The 18349-nt window shown below is 43.3% G+C and overlaps 1 protein-coding gene across 2 annotated transcripts in view; it reads left to right on the top strand.

Annotated features, from left to right (window-relative positions):
• Window positions 1-5500: 5500 nt before the first annotated feature.
• Window positions 5501-18349, top strand: part of LOC124124497 — a 58246-nt gene continuing 45397 nt past the window's right edge. Inside the window, exon 1 of one of the 2 annotated variants that reach the window (XM_048395090.1) lies at window positions 5501-5708. The gene's annotated coding sequence lies outside the window, so the exon portion shown is untranslated. The remainder of the gene's footprint in view (window positions 5709-18349) is intronic. The other variant, XM_046487681.2, reaches the window with a different exon arrangement.

Below are 18349 nucleotides of genomic sequence, written 5' to 3'. Positions count from 1 at the left end.
GCGTGTGACTTGCCCTTGTGCTGTGTGCTGTATCTGTCTGCGTGTGACTGGCCGTAGTGTTGTGTGCTGTGTCTGTCTGCGTGTGACTTGCCCTTGTGCTGTGTGCTGTGTCTGTCTGCGTGTGACTTGCCCATGTGCTGTGTCCGTCTGCGTGTGACTTGCCCTTGTGCTGTGTGCTGTATCTGTCTGCGTGTGACTGGCCTTTTTGCTGTGTCTGTCTGTGTGTGACTTGCCCTTGTGCTGTGTCTGTCTGCGTGTGACTTGCCCGTGTGCTGTGTGCTGTGTCTGCCTGTGTGTGACTTGCCCTTGTGTTGTGTCTGTCTGCATGTGACTGGCCCTTGTGCTGTGTCTGTCTGTGTGTGACTTGTCCTTGTGCTGTGTGCTGTGTCTGTCTGCGTGTGACTTGCCCGTGTGCTGTGTGCTGTATCTGTCTGCGTGTGACTGGCCGTAGTGTTGTGTGCTGTGTCCGTCTGCGTGTGACTTGCCCTTGTGCTGTGTGCTGTATCTGTCTGCGTGTGACTGGCCGTAGTGTTGTATGCTGTGTCTGTCTGTGTGTGACTTGCCCTTGTGCTGTGTGCTGTGTCTGTCTGTGTGTGACTTGCCCTTGTGCTGTGTGTTGTGTCTATCTGCGTGTGACTTGCCCTTGTGCTGTGTGTTGTGTCTGCCTGTGACAGGCCCTGGTGCTGTGTCTGTCTGCGTGTGACTTGCCCTTGTGATGTGTGCTGTGTCTGTCTGTGTGTGACTTGCCCTTGTGCTGTGTGTTGTGTCTGTCTGCGTGTGACTTGCCCTTGTGTTGTGTGCTGTATCTGTCTGCATGTGACTTGCCCTCGTGCTGTGTGTTGTGTCTGTCTGCATGTGACTGGCCTTTTTGCTGTGTGCTGTGTCTGTCTGCGTTTGACTTGCCCTTGTGCTGTGTGTTGTCTCTGTCGGCGTGTGACTTGCCCTGTTACTGTGTGTCGTGTGTCTGTATGCGTGTGACTGGCCCTAGTGCTGTGTGTTGTGTCTGTCTGCGTGTGATGGGCCCTAGTGCTGTGTGTTGTGTCTGTCTGAGTGTGACTGGCCCTCGTGTTGTATCCTGTGTCTGTCTGCGTGTGACTGGCCCTGTTGCTGTGTGCTGTGTCCGTCTTCGTGTGATTGGCCATAGTGCTGTGTGCTGTGTCTGTCTTCGTGTGACTGGCCCTGTTGCTGTGTGCTGTGTCCGTCTTCGTGTGATTGGCCATAGTGCTGTGTGCTGTGTCTGTCTGCGTGTGACTGGCCCTGTTGCTGTGTGCTGTGTCTGTCTTCGTGTGACTGGCCATAGTGCTGTGTGCTGTGTCTGTCTGCGTGTGGCTGGCCCTGTTGCTGTGTGCTGTGTCCGTCTTCGTGTGATTGGTCGTAGTGCTGTGTGCTGTGTCTGTCTGCTTGTGACTGGCCGTAGTGCTGTGTCTGTCTGCGTGTGACTATATGTAGATATATATTTTTGTTTTTTGTTTCAGGGCCTGTACGAGAGACAGGTAGATCAAGAACAGCGACATGATGTTTGACGCTACACTGAAATCTTCCCCGTGCCTCAACGAATACATGAGTCCGATTGTGGAGCTAGTGACGTCAGCCCTGACGAATTACAACCAACACATGTCTGATTACAACGGAAGGTGGGGGATTCAGCACTTGTAAACAGATTACACCTCAACATTCCAAATCTATACACTGTACAAAAACAAATGAATTGGATATACGGATTTACATAATGAAAAATAATAACGCATAAACGGTATACTGAGCATGAATATGATGTCATTTGGTACCAAATTAATATTGTTATTGTTGGAATCGTCAAAATGAGTTTTATTTTTAAGAATGAAATTATTCCCTTATTAATCACCAATTCTCTAAAGATAAATACCTAATAACAAAACGTTTAGTAACTTGTCCATGTTTATCCACTGTGCAGTTTTAACAAAGAACTGATCTGTAAAATAGTCTCCCGCAACAACTTTTGTCACACGTGGGTACTTGTGGCTTGAGGTCGTCCCTTGAACAAACGATGATTGACTTTTGAATCATCAAAACGCAGCAACCACCAAATGCAGAATAGTAACACTACAGAAATGGAACACCACACGAACACCACGGGGCCCGTGTGAAACGTCCTGGGTAGGTTATCAGCAACTGTTACGGTGACGACTAACGGATATATGAAGCACAGCGGAACTACACCGTCACAGTCAACTGAAGCCAGGTTACGGTGCATCGTCCTCCTCCTCTACACCGGCAGCAGTTCCAGGATTGTGAAGGTTGTCCGACCAGACGTCACCCAGGGCAGGTCTCAGGTTGGGGCATTGTTTTGACGCAACTACAATGTGAACGGTGATGTGAGAGGTGTCAAGCACGCCGTGTGGCCCCGCCGGCAGTGGAGAACTGTTTGGTTCAGTGATGTGTCCAGATGCATGCAACGTCGAGCTGACGGCAGGGCCAGGGTGTACCCAGACATTCCTTTGTGACCTTTGTAAGAGTCTCATTAACCAGACCTCCAGGATTCCCAAACCCCTATATACGTATTAGTGCTAAATAACTTGCTTGTTATGACGTGTTAGTCTGAAAATGTAGATATTTTGTTATAGCAATAATCGACCTCCACATATACCTAACGCACGTAGACTGATTATATTGGAGTATACTTCATAACGTCCTGTCTGCTCCGTGTTTCCGCATGCTACATTAATCTATGTATCCAGCTAATGCAAAGACGTGTTCCACCTACCCACCAACATCTACCTTCACCTATAGTCCGTTTGCTGCAATATCGTACCGCTGAAATGCAAAATAGATATAAATCCCAAAGAATGACATGAAAGTTATTTATTTGTCCATATCAACTCGTCACCCCAATGTCGGACACTGTCGTTAAGTGTAGGCAACACGTTGTCATTTAATTGTTGGTGGTTTAACGCCCGCCCGTTGTTGTAAGGGGGTCTGCGCAACAAACATAACAGCTGAAGGGCATCATGCAACACAGGGATGATATCAAAACCTGTGTTCTGAAATATTTTCATTGCCACTGTCACATGCTGTCAACTGAAATAATGATCGCATGATCCAGTGCACCCCCTCCGTCTTGCAATGATCCTAAACGCGAAATCATGTACCGTATTGTAATGATATACTGAGCTCGTTCTTTTTATTTTATTTGCATTTGAAATTAGCTGAATAGAAATAACAATGGCATTGCTTTGAGAATATTTTACAGATTCCCATTGTATATTCCGTTCAACAACTACTATCGCAAAAATCGCTTCAGATTTAGATGTTTCATTTGACAAGATTTTATAACAGAGAAGATAGTAGTAGGTTGACCTGACACGCGAATTCCACGTGGGAATGTAGGGCTGTTCAGTTTACAGTGCAAGCCCCCTTGTAACAACATGCGTTAAACCACCAACAATTACATGAAAGTTTGTTAAACAACTTTTTCTCCCCCTTATGGCAATGTCGGAAATTATGGCGACGAGTTTGTATGGACAAATAATTAACTTTATGCCATTTAAGATGAATTGTTGCTGTAGGATATATATTTATATTGCATTTCATCGATACGATTTTGCAGCAAACGGACTATAACAGAAATTTGGAATATGTTATGAAAGTATGAGAAGTGGATTGTTGCGTGTCATATATTACACACATTTACACACACTTGACCTGGACACGATGTCGACACTTCTAGATGCTCACACTTGAAGCCAGCAAATGCTGGGGTCTTCCTATATTTGTTCGTATCTCGACGAAGGCCAGGGGTCATATATCAAATATTTAACACAGGTGTCAGTAACGACAAACAGTTGGCAATCTGTCGTCTGTTGTGTAGTGACCACGGCGACTGCGGCGGGCGTTGTCAGTCTAGATGTCCGAGGTGGCGATTACGTGCTGATGATACACCGGGAATGACGGGAAATTAGCTTTTCACATACGTGTCTGTTGTCTGTTGTGCATAACCCACTCTTCTATTTGCCGTTGTGGCGGGTCATGGCGACATATTGCCACAGATTAAAGAATTGACTTGGAAATATTTGAACACAGTTCAAGATTTTGCTAAATTGAGGATGCACAGCTGGTCATGTGCGTTTACCCCTCACAGTATTCAAACCATCTTAAAATACACATTTGTATTCCTGGTCGGGGAAGTGTGTGTTTCTGCTTATAGTAATCACAGTTTCTCGAATATTGATAATTGTGACAGCTTATGTCATTGCATGTATGTTTGGTGATTTTAGATTCAAAACCTGCATATCGTGTAATGCTGAACAAAGACACCTTCATCAGTAGGGAGGCGTGACACAATACAGCCATGCAGGTCGGGGGAGGGGCGGGGGGAGAAATGTAATTTACTCAAGGAAATACTGGAAACAGTATAAAAGAATATTAATCGTCGGTCCCTCAGTGAACAGAAAGGATCACGTGCGTACAGCGGCCACGAGGTAGTGTCATGAGCTAGTTAGAGATTATCCACCTTTGAAGAAGCAGTTTCCGACAACGACAAGAGTAGATGTCCCTGTTTCTGCGGCGTTATACAGGCCACATTGATAAGCGTATATAGAACGGGGGAATTTACAAGCTTAACACTGAATCATAAATATATTGCTTTTTCTAACCGCAAATTAATTATGAGCTTGAATTATCAAAATGTGATATGTGGTAAGGTGCTGGAGTGACCGTGACCTCAACTGCACACAACCTATCTGTTGGCTTATACTGACTGGCTGTTCTGTTGTAAGATCGTGTCAGTGTTCCGGCGAACATATGTAAAAACTACTGGAGCAGATCTTTGTAACTACGTCACTTTAAACGAAACATGTTTGGTCAAAATCTCCGTGACTGACCGGTGGGACCTCCCGCCTCTCTCAGCTGATCCTCGTAAAACAAAGAGAAGTCACATGAAGACACAACGAGTTCACCAACAATCACTGTGCACAGTCTACCGTGCTACGGCGTGTGGCATGTGAGGGGCGATGTTCCCTGGGACGTAGTAGCGGTATATCACACATATCCATTTAATAAGATACGGATCAATAACTGTATTTTTTATACCACGAGAGGTTCTTGTGATTCAGAGGTCATGCAATATTCACTGAGGCGCCTTTGTCCGGACTTCGTCAATACTAAGGCATATCTTATTAGTGTGAACATATCTGAATATTGCGGGGATCCTTCAGCGGCGGAGTAAACAATGACGTCGTGTCGACATTCCTCGCCCTCACTGTTTTATTAAGTTTTCGATGTCTCATTTTCCGACTTGAGGTCGCCGTATCTAATTACCGAGATCCCTACGTACACTTTCTCCGCCAACAGCACACTAATATATGTCAGCGGCATAAAATAACATAAACCGGAGATAATTTCACTAACTTTACATCCCTTGATTCATCAGAGTAATTAAAAATAACAATCGGCTCCAAGGAACGAACACAGCTCCGTGTCGATAGGTAATCTAGCTGGGTAAATCCAAATTGACAACTGGCCTGCAAGAACGAACACGTTCGTCTGCAAACGCCTCTCGCCGGTGTTACCTATCGCTCAGTGATTTCTAGCGGTCCGAGTGTAAACAAGCGTTGAATTTACTTACTAAGTAGGTATATCGGCTGAAAGCACACCTGTCTTCCGGGATACCGGCACAGAAACAAGTCCAGCCTACAGCCGGGTACATCAGTCTCCAGATTCAAGGTTTGCAGGTGAGAATTTTCATTGTAGTTAATGATCAAAGCTGAAATACTATTTTGAACAATTCCTATAAAGTTGTGATATGTAGACGGCTGCTGTATCTATACTGCGATAGTATGTCTTGTCTGCAATGTCCATACAGCAGACAACCCTGAACGGGGAGGTGGACGCACAATTGTGATGAAGTCGTGTGTACTTGCAGCGTCAGGACAGTATGCAAGTGAAGATAGATTCAAATAGTTGTAGCGGCCGGTATCTCTAAAGTTACACAGCATAGATTATCTGCGATGTTCAGGCGATCAGTGAGAGCCAAAATGACAGTGGGTGTATGTTGTACAACTACTTGAATTAACAATGACTTGTGTTTTGTGAGACCCCTATGCACGTCTAAGACATTGATTGCCGAAACCGTTATGCGTCAGCCCGGCGTGGCAGTACGCCGCTCTCATAAACAATGTCAATTACAAGAAACGCAGGTGTAGGATTTCACAGTACTTGCCCACTAGCCATGTCATAGGGTTTAATAGCTTCATATAACCATAGCCACGTACTTGTAGCCAGCTAGCTGATACTTTATCATACGTTTGGCTTTCAAGACGAGAGCTTGAGGTGTCGTAGCGGCACGCCATGGAGTGCCTTGACTGCACGTCAGTGGCGGGGACGTGAATGGTGGAGGTATACTGTGTGCTTGTTTTTTACCTGGAGGTGGAATGTCCGTGTCCCTCAGATGACACAGTGGGTAGTTGACCCACACTGTGCCGTCATCAAAGGCGTGTATGTTTCATATCCTCATTTGTAGATATCTTAAGCGGTATCTGATATCACGAAGCGGTGATAGGGATATAGAACGTCAACTGTGTATTTCGTGGCCTTAATAACACGTAGTTAAATATTTCATGTGTCAAGACAGTTCATGAATGTCTATATACGTTCATGTCTATCATTTCTAATAAATGCTGTACGAACTATTTATATACATATAGGCTAAGGCCATCAAACTTTATAACATCACGTATTTGTTTTTTCTGGCAATGGAGAATCGTTGGTATAAATATATCATATATACATGTTTAACGACTTAAGTGAATGTTATACACACAGAGCACCTCCCAAAAGGCTCTGTACACACAATGGCCGACTCGCTGGGGAGACGGCTGTTACTCGTGGGAGAGGTGGGGGTTGGGGTTGGGGCTTTTTCAGTCAGTAGACGCTAAGATGGGGTAGGAAGTGGGTGGGGCCAGGCAGTAGACGCTAAGATGGGGTAGGAAGTGGGTGGGGCCAGGCAGTAGACGCTAAGATGGGGTAGGAAGTGGGTGGGGTCAGGCAGTAGACGCTAAGATGGGGTAGGAAGTGGGTGGGGTCAGGCAGTAGACGCTAAGATGGGGTAGGAAGTGGGTGGAGTCAGGCAGTAGACGCTAAGATGGGGTAGGAAGTGGGTGGGGCCAGGCAGTAGACGCTAAGATGGGGTAGGAAGTGGGTGGAGTCAGGCAGTAGACGCTAAGATGGGGTAGGAAGTGGGTGGAGTCAGGCAGTAGACGCTAAGATGGGGTAGGAAGTGGGTGGAGTCAGGCAGTAGACGCTAAGATGGGGTAGGAAGTGGGTGGGGTCAGGCAGTAGACGCTAAGATGGGGTAGGAAGTGGGTGGGGCCAGGCAGTAGACGCTAAGATGGGGTAGGAAGTGGGTGGGGCCAGGCAGTAGACGCTAAGATGGGGTAGGAAGTGGGTGGAGTCAGGCAGTAGACGCTAAGATGGGGTAGGAAGTGGGTGGGGCCAGGCAGTAGACGCTAAGATGGGGTGGGAAGTGGGTGGGGCCAGGCAGTAGACGCTAAGATGGGGTAGGAAGTGGGTGGAGTCAGGCAGTAGACGCTAAGATGGGGTAGGAAGTGGGTGGGGTCAGGCAGTAGACGCTAAGATGGGGTAGGAAGTGGGTGGGGCCAGGCAGTAGACGCTAAGATGGGGTAGGAAGTAGGTGGGGCCAGGCAGTAGACGCTAAGATGGGGTAGGAAGTAGGTGGGGCCAGGCAGTAGACGCTAACATGGGGTAGGAAGTGGGTGGGGTCAGGCATTAGACGCTATCGTGGTGTTTGTGGCGGGGGGGGGTCAAGCAGTTGACGCTATCATGGTGTTTGGAAGGGGGATCTTCTATCACTGGCGGGGGTTCACGCTATCGATGACATGCAGGTAATCTGTGTAATCAGGCGATAATCACTACATTATTGAGGGTTGTGATAACTCCGACGTACTGTTGCCTTATCAAACAAATTGCTATCGCAGCAATCACGCTTGTAATTATGTACATAGACGCCCATCAGCAGGGGTGTGGGGAGTTTAATACATCAGTCACTCTAGGGGAATGTCTACTCTTCTACTCAGATTACAAAGGATCTCCTTCGTTTTCTCTACACTGATTTAAGAAAGTGTTTTGATGGTAAAAGTACTGACTTGTTTTTGTGAATGTGAGTCCACATGTAATGATACAGGCCGACACTGCGGATAAGTTGCTGGCTTAAAGAGAATCGCCGACTCTTAATTTGTCGCTGTATATTCTTTTTGAGCGTGTGTCCCGCGTGGTATATATATTCAGTAAACCAACAGAGATCACTTCCACCTGTGTCTAGTTACATTCTGCCACTCGTGACGTGAGCTTAAATATTTATGCTAGACCGTTTATGTTAATAACAGAGTAATTAGCGCCTGACGGCAGGGTTCGTGTGTTCCCTCGCAGTCCGAGTCAGTCAGGGCTGACACGATTGAGCAGCGCTGATACCTTGACGTTACTATTCCCCCATTTCTTCAGATCCGCACCAACTACACATTCCCCATGTACTGAAACTACTCTATATTTTACATCTGTTCACAACATACGCCTTTTTCAACACGGGTCTGTTGTACTTGATTACAATAGACGGGTCTGTTGTACTTGATTACAATAGACGGGTCTGTTGTACTTGATTGCAATAGACGGGTCTGTTGTACTTGATTACAATAGACGGGTCTGCTGTACTCGATTACAATAGACGGGTCTGTTGTACTCGATTGCAATAGACGGGTCTGTTGTACTCGATTGCAATAGACGGGTCTATTGTACTTGGTTACAAGAGACGGGTCTGATGTTCTCGATTACAATAGACGGGTCTGTTGAACTCGATTACAATAGACGGGTCTGTTGTACTTGATTACAATAGACGGGTCTGTTGTACTTGGTTACAATAGACGGGTCTGTTGTACTCGATTACAATAGACGGGTCTGTTGTACTTGATTACAATAGACGGGTCTGTTGTACTTGGTTACAATAGACGGGTCTGTTGTACTTGATTACAATAGACGGGTCTGATGTAACTTGGTTACAATAGACGGATCTGATCTACTTCGTTACAATAGACGGGACTGATGTTCTTGGTTACAATAGACGGGTTTTATGTGCTTGGTTACAATAGACGGGTCTTATGTACTTGGTTACAATAGACGAGTCTGATGTACTTGGTTACAATAGACGGTTATGATGTCCTTGGTTACAATAGACGGGTCTGTTGTGCTTGTTTACAATAGACGGGTCTGTTGTGCTTGGTTACAATAGACGGGTCTGTTGTGCTTGTTTACAATAGACGTGTCTGTTGTGTTTGTTTACAATAGACGGGTTTTATGTACTTGGTTACAATAGACGGGAATGTTGTGCTTGGTAACAATAGACGGTCCGATGTACTTGGTTACAATAGACGGGTCTTATGTACCTGATTACAATAGACGGGTCTTATGTACTTGGTTTCAATAGACGGGTCTTTAGTACTTAGTTACAATAGACAGGTCTTATGTACTTGGTTTCAATAGATGGGTCTTAAGTACTTGGTTACAATAGACGGGTCCGATGTACTTGATTACAATATACGGGTCTGGGGTACTTGATTACAATAGACGGGTCTGTTGTACTTGATTACAATAGACGGTCCGATGTACTTAGTTACAATAAACGGTTCTTATGTACTTGGTTACAATAAACGGGTCTCATGTACTTGGTTACAATAGACGGGTCTTATGTGCTTGGTTACAATGGACGGGTTTTATGTGCTTGGTTACAATAGACGGGCCTTATGTACTTGTTTACAATAGACGGGTCTTATGTACTTGGTTACAATAGACGGGTCTTACAGATACACATATCAGGAGCTGTGTCGATGATGTGAAGACCAACGAGATACAATGACATCGTGCATACAGTTAAAAGTTGATCTTTATATTTGATCGCCGGTGCTCTAAATACTTACCAGCAGTTATGACCATCCGATTCCCGTCTAATAAGCGTGTCTAGTGTTTAGTGTCTAGTGAACATGAACCCCACCCTCGTCATTGCACCAGGTACAGGTATAGTTATTTCAACAATGAACTTCTTCATGCATCTTCCCGAGGCAAGGGAGTAAGGTGATTGTAAAAGTCCAGTTCCCACCTTTGCCGAACTAGGCTGGAATTTCTCGGCTCGTCGGGCCGGGCCGGGCCAGCGGGTAATACTAAAAATGGATTGCAGAATAATAAAACGAAACGTGCATATCACGGCAGATCTCAAATGTCCACAAACGTATAGTTTTGCTCATTTATTGAGTTTGAATCAAAATGCATCTTCAACAATGTAATAAACTGATAATTATGACTACATACCATGAGTCCTCGTAGAAAAGTCAGTGTCATGACTGTGTGTTTTCTTTGATGAGGAGGTTTCTCACCGACCTTAGCGTGTAGGGTCGTGATGTCCTGGGCAGGAAACGACAGTGCTTTGACTACTCTTTGTTCATTAATTAACGTGTTGGGCATCCCTAATTAACCTTTACTAATTTAAGTTAAACCAAAACAGGATGTTTTCTGGAACTGGATATTCTTCGAATGTCATAGGGCTGACACGACACGTGTTAGTAACTAAACATTCTTTATATCTAAAGACTAGTATTATATCTAATTATATACCACTTAATTGTCTCATATTGCGGTAGTTCACAGTGCTCAGAGTGAAGCCCGTTTCCCTCTACATTCTCAACATAGTCTCTATCAGAAGTGTTTGGCTTGTGTTGGGTCCGACTTAGCCCGGGCTGTCAAAATCAACTTTAACATCACAGATGTATCATCAACTGTGTTTACATCTATAGACTAGTATTATATCTACCTAAATACCACTTTATAGTGTTTCAGATTGCGGTATTTAAAGAAAACAAGGAGTTCAAAGTGGAGCATCTGTGTGTACGGTATACATTGTAGACAGACATACAATAATTCATTAGTGTCTCACTTCTGTATATACATAAACAGCTTTGTACAAATAAACATTGATAGAATGTACAGAACCATTCAATACAATTATGAGAGATTATGAACAGAATATCCCACTGCTAAGTATATGATAAATTGTTGAATTAACATTAGATAAGTTTGAGAATTAATTGTGTTTTTTCAATACATCTTAGACTGGCGAGACTAGAGTTCAATGATGACCAGCCTGCACATATTGTAACATTGTTTTACCCTGTCCCCCACTGATGGAAAGTGTGTCGTCTGCTACCCCAGCTGGAGCCACCTGGTAACAATTAATCACAAGCTGTCAATATACAATACAGTATAATACATCAAGATGGCAGTTTCCATGTAACGATTAAGTATTTCTAAGCAACTTAAAGATATGTACAATATCTGGATATATGTATCTTTAAGTTGCTTAGAAATACTTAATCGTTATATGGAAACTGCCATCTTGATGTATTATTCTGTTTTGTATATTGATAGCTGGTGACGTGCAGAGCCGTGATTGCTGCCAAGGGCGGTCACACAAGACACTGAGTTCAGCGCACCCTTGTGGCCTCAAGTGACATGACAATGGACAGTTCAATAACTTTGTACAACGACAACATGTGACTATCGGACTCCAAAATTTCATATTTGTATCTATCATATTAAATTATATATATCGACTTTATTAGGTACAATACATTTACTACAAATCTACCTGTGCGTTTCTTTTTTCGAAGAGTGTATATCTCCTTTCGCTAAAGTTAACCGGTCTATATTTAGTAAGATTAAACTATTGCGCATTGAGCGATTATTTCCTTTAGCTATATGCGTAGTTTAAAACAAAGTCACATGAATGTTTGTGTGAACTTGGTCATGCACATTCATACTGTAATCCTCCAGTAGTCCGTGTATTGCAGATAAACTCTCCAGTAGTTAACAGCTAATGTTCACCCTCCAATAGTTAACAGCTAATGTTCACCCTCCAATTGTTAACAGCTAATGTTCACCCTCCAATAGTTATCAACTAATGTTCAACCTCCAATAGTTCTAAACTCCATTACCCGATCATGTCAGTCGAACCGTGTTTGTGATCTTTGATAGACAAAACGTAGAAACGCACCCGCTCAATCAGTTAAGGAACTACGCTCACCATTGGTTTGCATGTACCAGTCGACGTTCGCACGTTACCCTGCAACACATAACCTGGTTTTGCAGGTTTTTCTTCTGAAATGAAATATGCCGTCGTGATATAACTGAAATTCTGTTACAGTATTTAAAAAGGGCGCTTGACTCCCAAAACAAGAACCGTCCTGTATATGTGTTAACACTATAAAACTACCATGATTTCTGACATAACCATTGTACATTTAAGTTTAAACTATTACTGACCACTAGCAACATTGAAACCATAAGAAATCTTTCTATGTACATATATCATGCTTTTATACAAAGAAAATCAAGTTTGGAAATTATATGATTGTACCAACTGCTCCTGTAATCATGATTGTACTATAGGCCTGTGGCCTCCTCAGTACGTTAAATAAAGAAATTGAAATGATTTCTGACATCTGAGGTAAATGAAACGGAGACACATTAGAAATAAATTTATTTCAGAAAGACGACGGCAAAGTTGCCCAATCTGGTAATACGAGTTTCATGGATTTTTGTGCTGCACTCTCGGCTGTAGTTGTTTCAGTTACTGCGAGAGTTGACGTTTCATCCAGAACCGCTGTAGGTTGGTTGGTTGGTTTGTTGTTTTACGCACGGCGGTCTGAAAATAATCGAGTCTAGACCAGACTATCCGGTGATTGATATCCTGACAACCCGATCCCGTTAGTCGCCTTTTACGACAAGCATAGTCGCCTTTTACAGCAAGCATGGGTTGCTGAAGACCCATACTACCCCGGATCTTCACGGGTCACTGCTGTAGGTGTCAACATTGCCTCAGCCGATGTAGAGGCAGTGGATGTCAACGTTTTCGAAGTTGAGATAGCAGGACCAGAGGCGGAAGATCCCAAATTCTGTATTTGTGTTAACACTATAAAACTACCATGATTTCTGACAGAAACAACATTTGCCTGTCTTTTCTAAATGCCAATACCCTGCTTAAGGCTAATGACTTCATGCGAGCATCCAAGACGTTTCTCATCCCCTTGAAATAAGCAGACTCGTTAACGTTAATCTCGATATCATGTCTTCGGCGATAGTATTGCGATGAGGCGATCGCGATCAGTTCATATAACGTATTTCACCGATATTTTTCGCCCTTTAGGTTTCGTATTTGCACCAAGAAACGCATGAGAGTTTTTACTAATATCTGTTTCACGATGCGAAAGAGCAATACTGTCGGGGTTTAACACGACGTCATCACGTAACCCATGGGATTGTCTTTCCTTGACCCGCGCTTGGGAGACGTTGACGGCCTATCTACTCTTGTTTTCTGTGTTCTGAGAAAAAGCCGAATTACAATTAAGACTTTGAAGATCTTGCTCTGACACAGGCTTGCTAAACGGTTAGGAATTCCAAATACTATCTGCGTCATCAATGTTATGAGTTGTAACGGGAATTTGTATGGCCTGGGGAATACTTGCTTCTACGTGTTGAGAGAGTTCCACCAAATCTGTATCATTTCCAGACAACTCATCTGATTCCAAGATATCACTTTTACCCACATCAAAATCTGGTACAGCCACGTCAAGTATTTCAATATGAGCATTAATGAGTCTTACAAAATCTGAGTTAAATGCTGCCTGGTACGAGCTCGTAAAATGACTTTGTGTAATGAATGTTCATCACGTAAAAAGACTGAAAGCTAAATGAGAAATCGCACTTGCTTTTCCTCGCTCATATAAGACGAGACTTCCAACAGTTTTGCTCGAACTTTAGCGCGTTCATGCGCGCAGTTCCTATCGATTCAGCATAAACAAGAACGACCCTCCATTATATATGCGCGTGCATATTGGGTGGACATTAGTTTAACATGTATTTTGAATGGGACTTTGTTTTAAGTTGGATATGGTCCTCAAAGTCACGATTGTTTTTGCACGTGGGGCAAGTTCTCGGCCGTCACGTGCAAAAATAATCGTGACTTTTCGGACCATATCCTACACATAGAGCTTTATCACGCGTGACTTTGCAATGCTGTACATCGTATCTTATTCAAGCTGTATCACTGAAAGTGGGTGATTATCTGCCTTGCCCGAATAGCTTTATTGCGAACTACCTTTGCAATGTAACTTATGTTATTCAGGCAGCCAGCGAGAATGGTTACAGGGAGGAATTCAGGTCAAGCATGCAACGCGCACTCAATCTTTCTCCCTTCACACTGCTATTGCAACTTATTGTTCAACACGATTAAATACCAGGCTTCTATGAAGCATTACTTTGTTCAATAAACAACACATGTAAAACAACGGGTTCGATATCAGAAATTTGTAATTAGTTGTCTTCACAATCACATGTATGGTGCTTGCTGTGCAGATTTGAGCACAGTTTCAAGTAGTTCGCTGTATGTAAAATATGATTCATACCGTTTCATACGGCGGATTATTGTATTGACAGTTGTTTTAACTTCCTGCAGAGATTATACACCCGTATAAGTTCTTTGCTTCTGGATACATTGGAAATCAACATGTTGGCCTGTAGTTTACAATTATTTTCCTGAAAAATAATTCGGTTGGATGATATATTCACGATGTTTGGCTTAAACATAGTAATTAACATTCTTCTAAACATACTTAAAATATAAACCGGAAGTAATCACAACACAAACCCAGCTAACCAAACGGAACCGTACACAAGTGTAGTGAGTGAATAGTATAATTCCAGTTACATCACGGCGTGTCAGCTTGATGTGGGAGGGAAGCCCGAAATGATGCAGGTCTTAGACGTTCACCACTTAGGTGAAACCCACGAGCAAGGGTATAGTACTGACAACATAAACGGGGCGAACCGGGATTCGAACACACTGTCATGGGTTTCTGGTGCGCCCAAGGGACACAACTCTGCATAGCGAATTGCAGCTCATAAGGCGTACACAACTGTAACAATCTATCATACAACAAAGATGTTTAAGATGAGATATGTATTGCGTAACATTCCATTAAGAAACAGTGGCAATATTACACTATCACAAACTAAGTGCAAAACACACAAGTACATTCAACATAAGAAAGGCACATTATAACAAGTTTATTTTAAAACACGTGTATTATAATGATATGGAAACAATATGAGAATTGAGCCAAACACTTCTGATAGAGTCTATGTTCAGAAGGTAGAGGGAAAAGGGTTTCATTTTGAGCATATTATTTTCTATAAATCCTTCGATCTGTGACATTATAAAGTAGTAAAAAGGTAGATATAATACAAATCTATAGATGTAAACACATTTGATGATACATCTGTGTGTTTAAAGTTGATTTTGACAGCCCGGGCCAAGTCGGACCGAGCACAAGCCAAACACTTCTGATAGAGACTATTTTGAGAATGTAGAGGGAAAAGGGCTTCACTTTGAGCACCTTGGTTTCTTTAAATACCGCGATCTGAGACATTATAAAGTGGCATATAGGTCGATATAACACTAGTCTAGAGATGTGAATCCATTTGATGTTACATCTGTGAGGTTTAAGTTGATTTTGACAGCCCGGGCCAAGTCGGACCGAACACTTCTGACAGAGATTTTCTTAAGAAAATACAGTAAAAGTGTTTGACTTTAACGGTTCAGTTTTCTTTAAACGCGATACACTATGGCATTATAAAGTGGTATATAGGTAGATACAACACTGATCTATAGATGTATGCACATTTGAAGATACATCTGTGTGTTTAAAGTTGATTTTGACAGCCCGGGCCAAGTCGGCCCGAGCACAAGCCAAACACTTCTGATAGAGACTTTCTTTAAATACCGCGATCTGAGACACTATAAAGTGGAATGTAGGTAGATATAATACTTATCTATAGGTGTGAATCCATTTCGTGTTTAAGGTTTAAGTTGATTTTGACAGCCCGGGCCAAGTCGGACCGAACACTTGTGAGACTGTTGAGAGTATGGGGAGAAGAGATCTACTTTAACCAACGTGTCTGCTTTAAACACGATGAACAGTGACATTATAAAGTGTTTTTTACTTAGATATAGTACGTTCCTATAAATATAAACGCTATGCCGACAGATAGAAATTTGTATCGCGTTAGCTAGAAGTATTTGATACGTTTCAAATCCTATTTCGTTTAACGATTGCTCTTTTACATGTTACCTAGATCAGCGACGCTTACACACAGCTCCACTTTCTGGTGTTCAAGTGATTTACTCTGAAATACTAAATTATGGTGCACGTTTTTGGTTGGTGATTGTTCAGTTATGTCATGTGTATGTTGCATCAATAATATGTAGGTATGGTCACCGATAATGAAGTAATTAGCCAATACAACTTTGGCCCGTCTTGGCCCGGCCCGGCCCGCCCCGACTTTTAGGCAATGCCTCTCCATAGCGTTATATATGTTGTACGGTTAGAGTTTGACCTGCCGATTCTTCCATCTTTTAACTAATTGTATAAATCTTGTCAAAAGATAAACAGGCCGTATGGGAATGGAGAACAATTTCGACTGTAGTTATGGCCACCTATCTGCATGGCCCCTAGCTTCCCACACGTGATCACACGAGGTGACCTGTGGGCAGCGTGTCCACGACCTGCTTAACCTTCTCCCCACACTGAACAAACCGACTGCCACATCGACACGAACAGCGGTCGGTCAACCGTCCACAACGTACTATGTCTTCACTCACTCAATGACGATTACGGCCACCTGATAGCATTAGTGTACTATCACACTCCAGCTATAGGACACTGGTAGCACTAGTGTACTATCACACTCCAGCTATAGGACACTGGCAGCATTAGTGTACTATCACACTCCAGCTATAGAACACTGAAAGCATTAGTGTACTATCACACTCCAGCTATAGGACACTGGAAACATTAATGTACTATCACACTCCAGCTATAGGACACTGGTAGCACTAGTGTACTATCACACTCCAGCTATAGGACACTGGCAGCATTAGTGTACTATCACACTCCAGCTATAGAACACTGGAAACATTAATGTACTATCACACTCCAGCTATAGAACACTGGCAGCATTAGTGTACTATCACACTACAGCTATAGGACACTAGCAGCATTAGTGTACTATCACACCCCAGCTATAGGAGACTGGCAACATTAGTGTACTATCACAGTCCAGCTAAAGGAGACAGGCAGTAGTAGTGTACTATCACACTCCAGCTATAGGGCACTGGCAGCATTAGTGTACTATCACACTCCAGCTATAGGGCACTGACAGCATTAGTGTACTATCACACTCCAGCTATAGGAGACTGGCAGCATTAGTGTACTATCACACTCCAGCTATAGGACACTAGTGTACTATCACACTCAAGCTATAGGACAATGGCAGCATTAGTGTACTATCACACTCCAGCTATAGGACACTGACAGCATTAGTGTACAATCACACTCCAGCTATAGGACACTGGCAGCATTAGTGTACTATCACACTCCAGCTATAGGACACTGACAGCATTAGTGTACTATCACACTCCAGCTATAGGAGACTGGCAGCATTAGTGTACTATCACACTCCAGCTATAGGACACTGGCAGCATAGGGTACTATCACACTAGTTTACTATCACACCCCAGCTATAGAAGACAGGCAGCATTAGTGTACTATCACAGTCCAGCTATAGGAGACAGGCAGTATTAGTGTACTATCACACTCCAGCTATAGGACACTGGCAGCATTAGTGTACTATCACACTCCAGCTATAGGACACTGACAGCATTAGTGTACTATCACACTCCAGCTATAGGAGACTGGCAGCATTAGTGTACTATCACACCCCAGCTATAGGACACTGACAGCATTAGTGTACTATCACACCCCAGCTATAGGACACTGGCAGCATTAGTGTACTATCACACTCCAGCTATAGGACACTGGCAGCATTAGTGTACTCTCACGCTCCAGCTATAGAACACTGGCAGTATTAGTGTACTATCACACTCCAGCAATAGGACACTGGCAGCATTAGTGTACTATCACACTCCAGCTATACGGCACTGGCAGCATTAGTGTACTATCACACTCCAGCTATAGGACACTGGCAGCATTAGTGTACTATCACACTCCAGCTATAGGACACTGACAGCATTAGTGTACTATCACACTCCAGCTATAGGTGACTGGCAGCATTAGTGTACTATCACACTCCAGCAATAGGACACTGACAGCATTAGTGTACTATCACACTCCAGCAATAGGACACTGGCAGCATTAGTGTACTATCACACTCCAGCTATAGAACACTGGCAGTATTAGTG

This window comes from Haliotis rufescens, unplaced genomic scaffold (genome assembly GCF_023055435.1).
Source record: "Haliotis rufescens isolate VD_foot unplaced genomic scaffold, xgHalRufe1.0.p SCAF_14, whole genome shotgun sequence".
Classification (NCBI taxonomy): domain Eukaryota; kingdom Metazoa; phylum Mollusca; class Gastropoda; order Lepetellida; family Haliotidae; genus Haliotis; species Haliotis rufescens.
The sequence above is the reverse complement of the archived record's forward strand: the minus strand, read 5'-3'. Positions and strand labels throughout refer to the sequence as shown.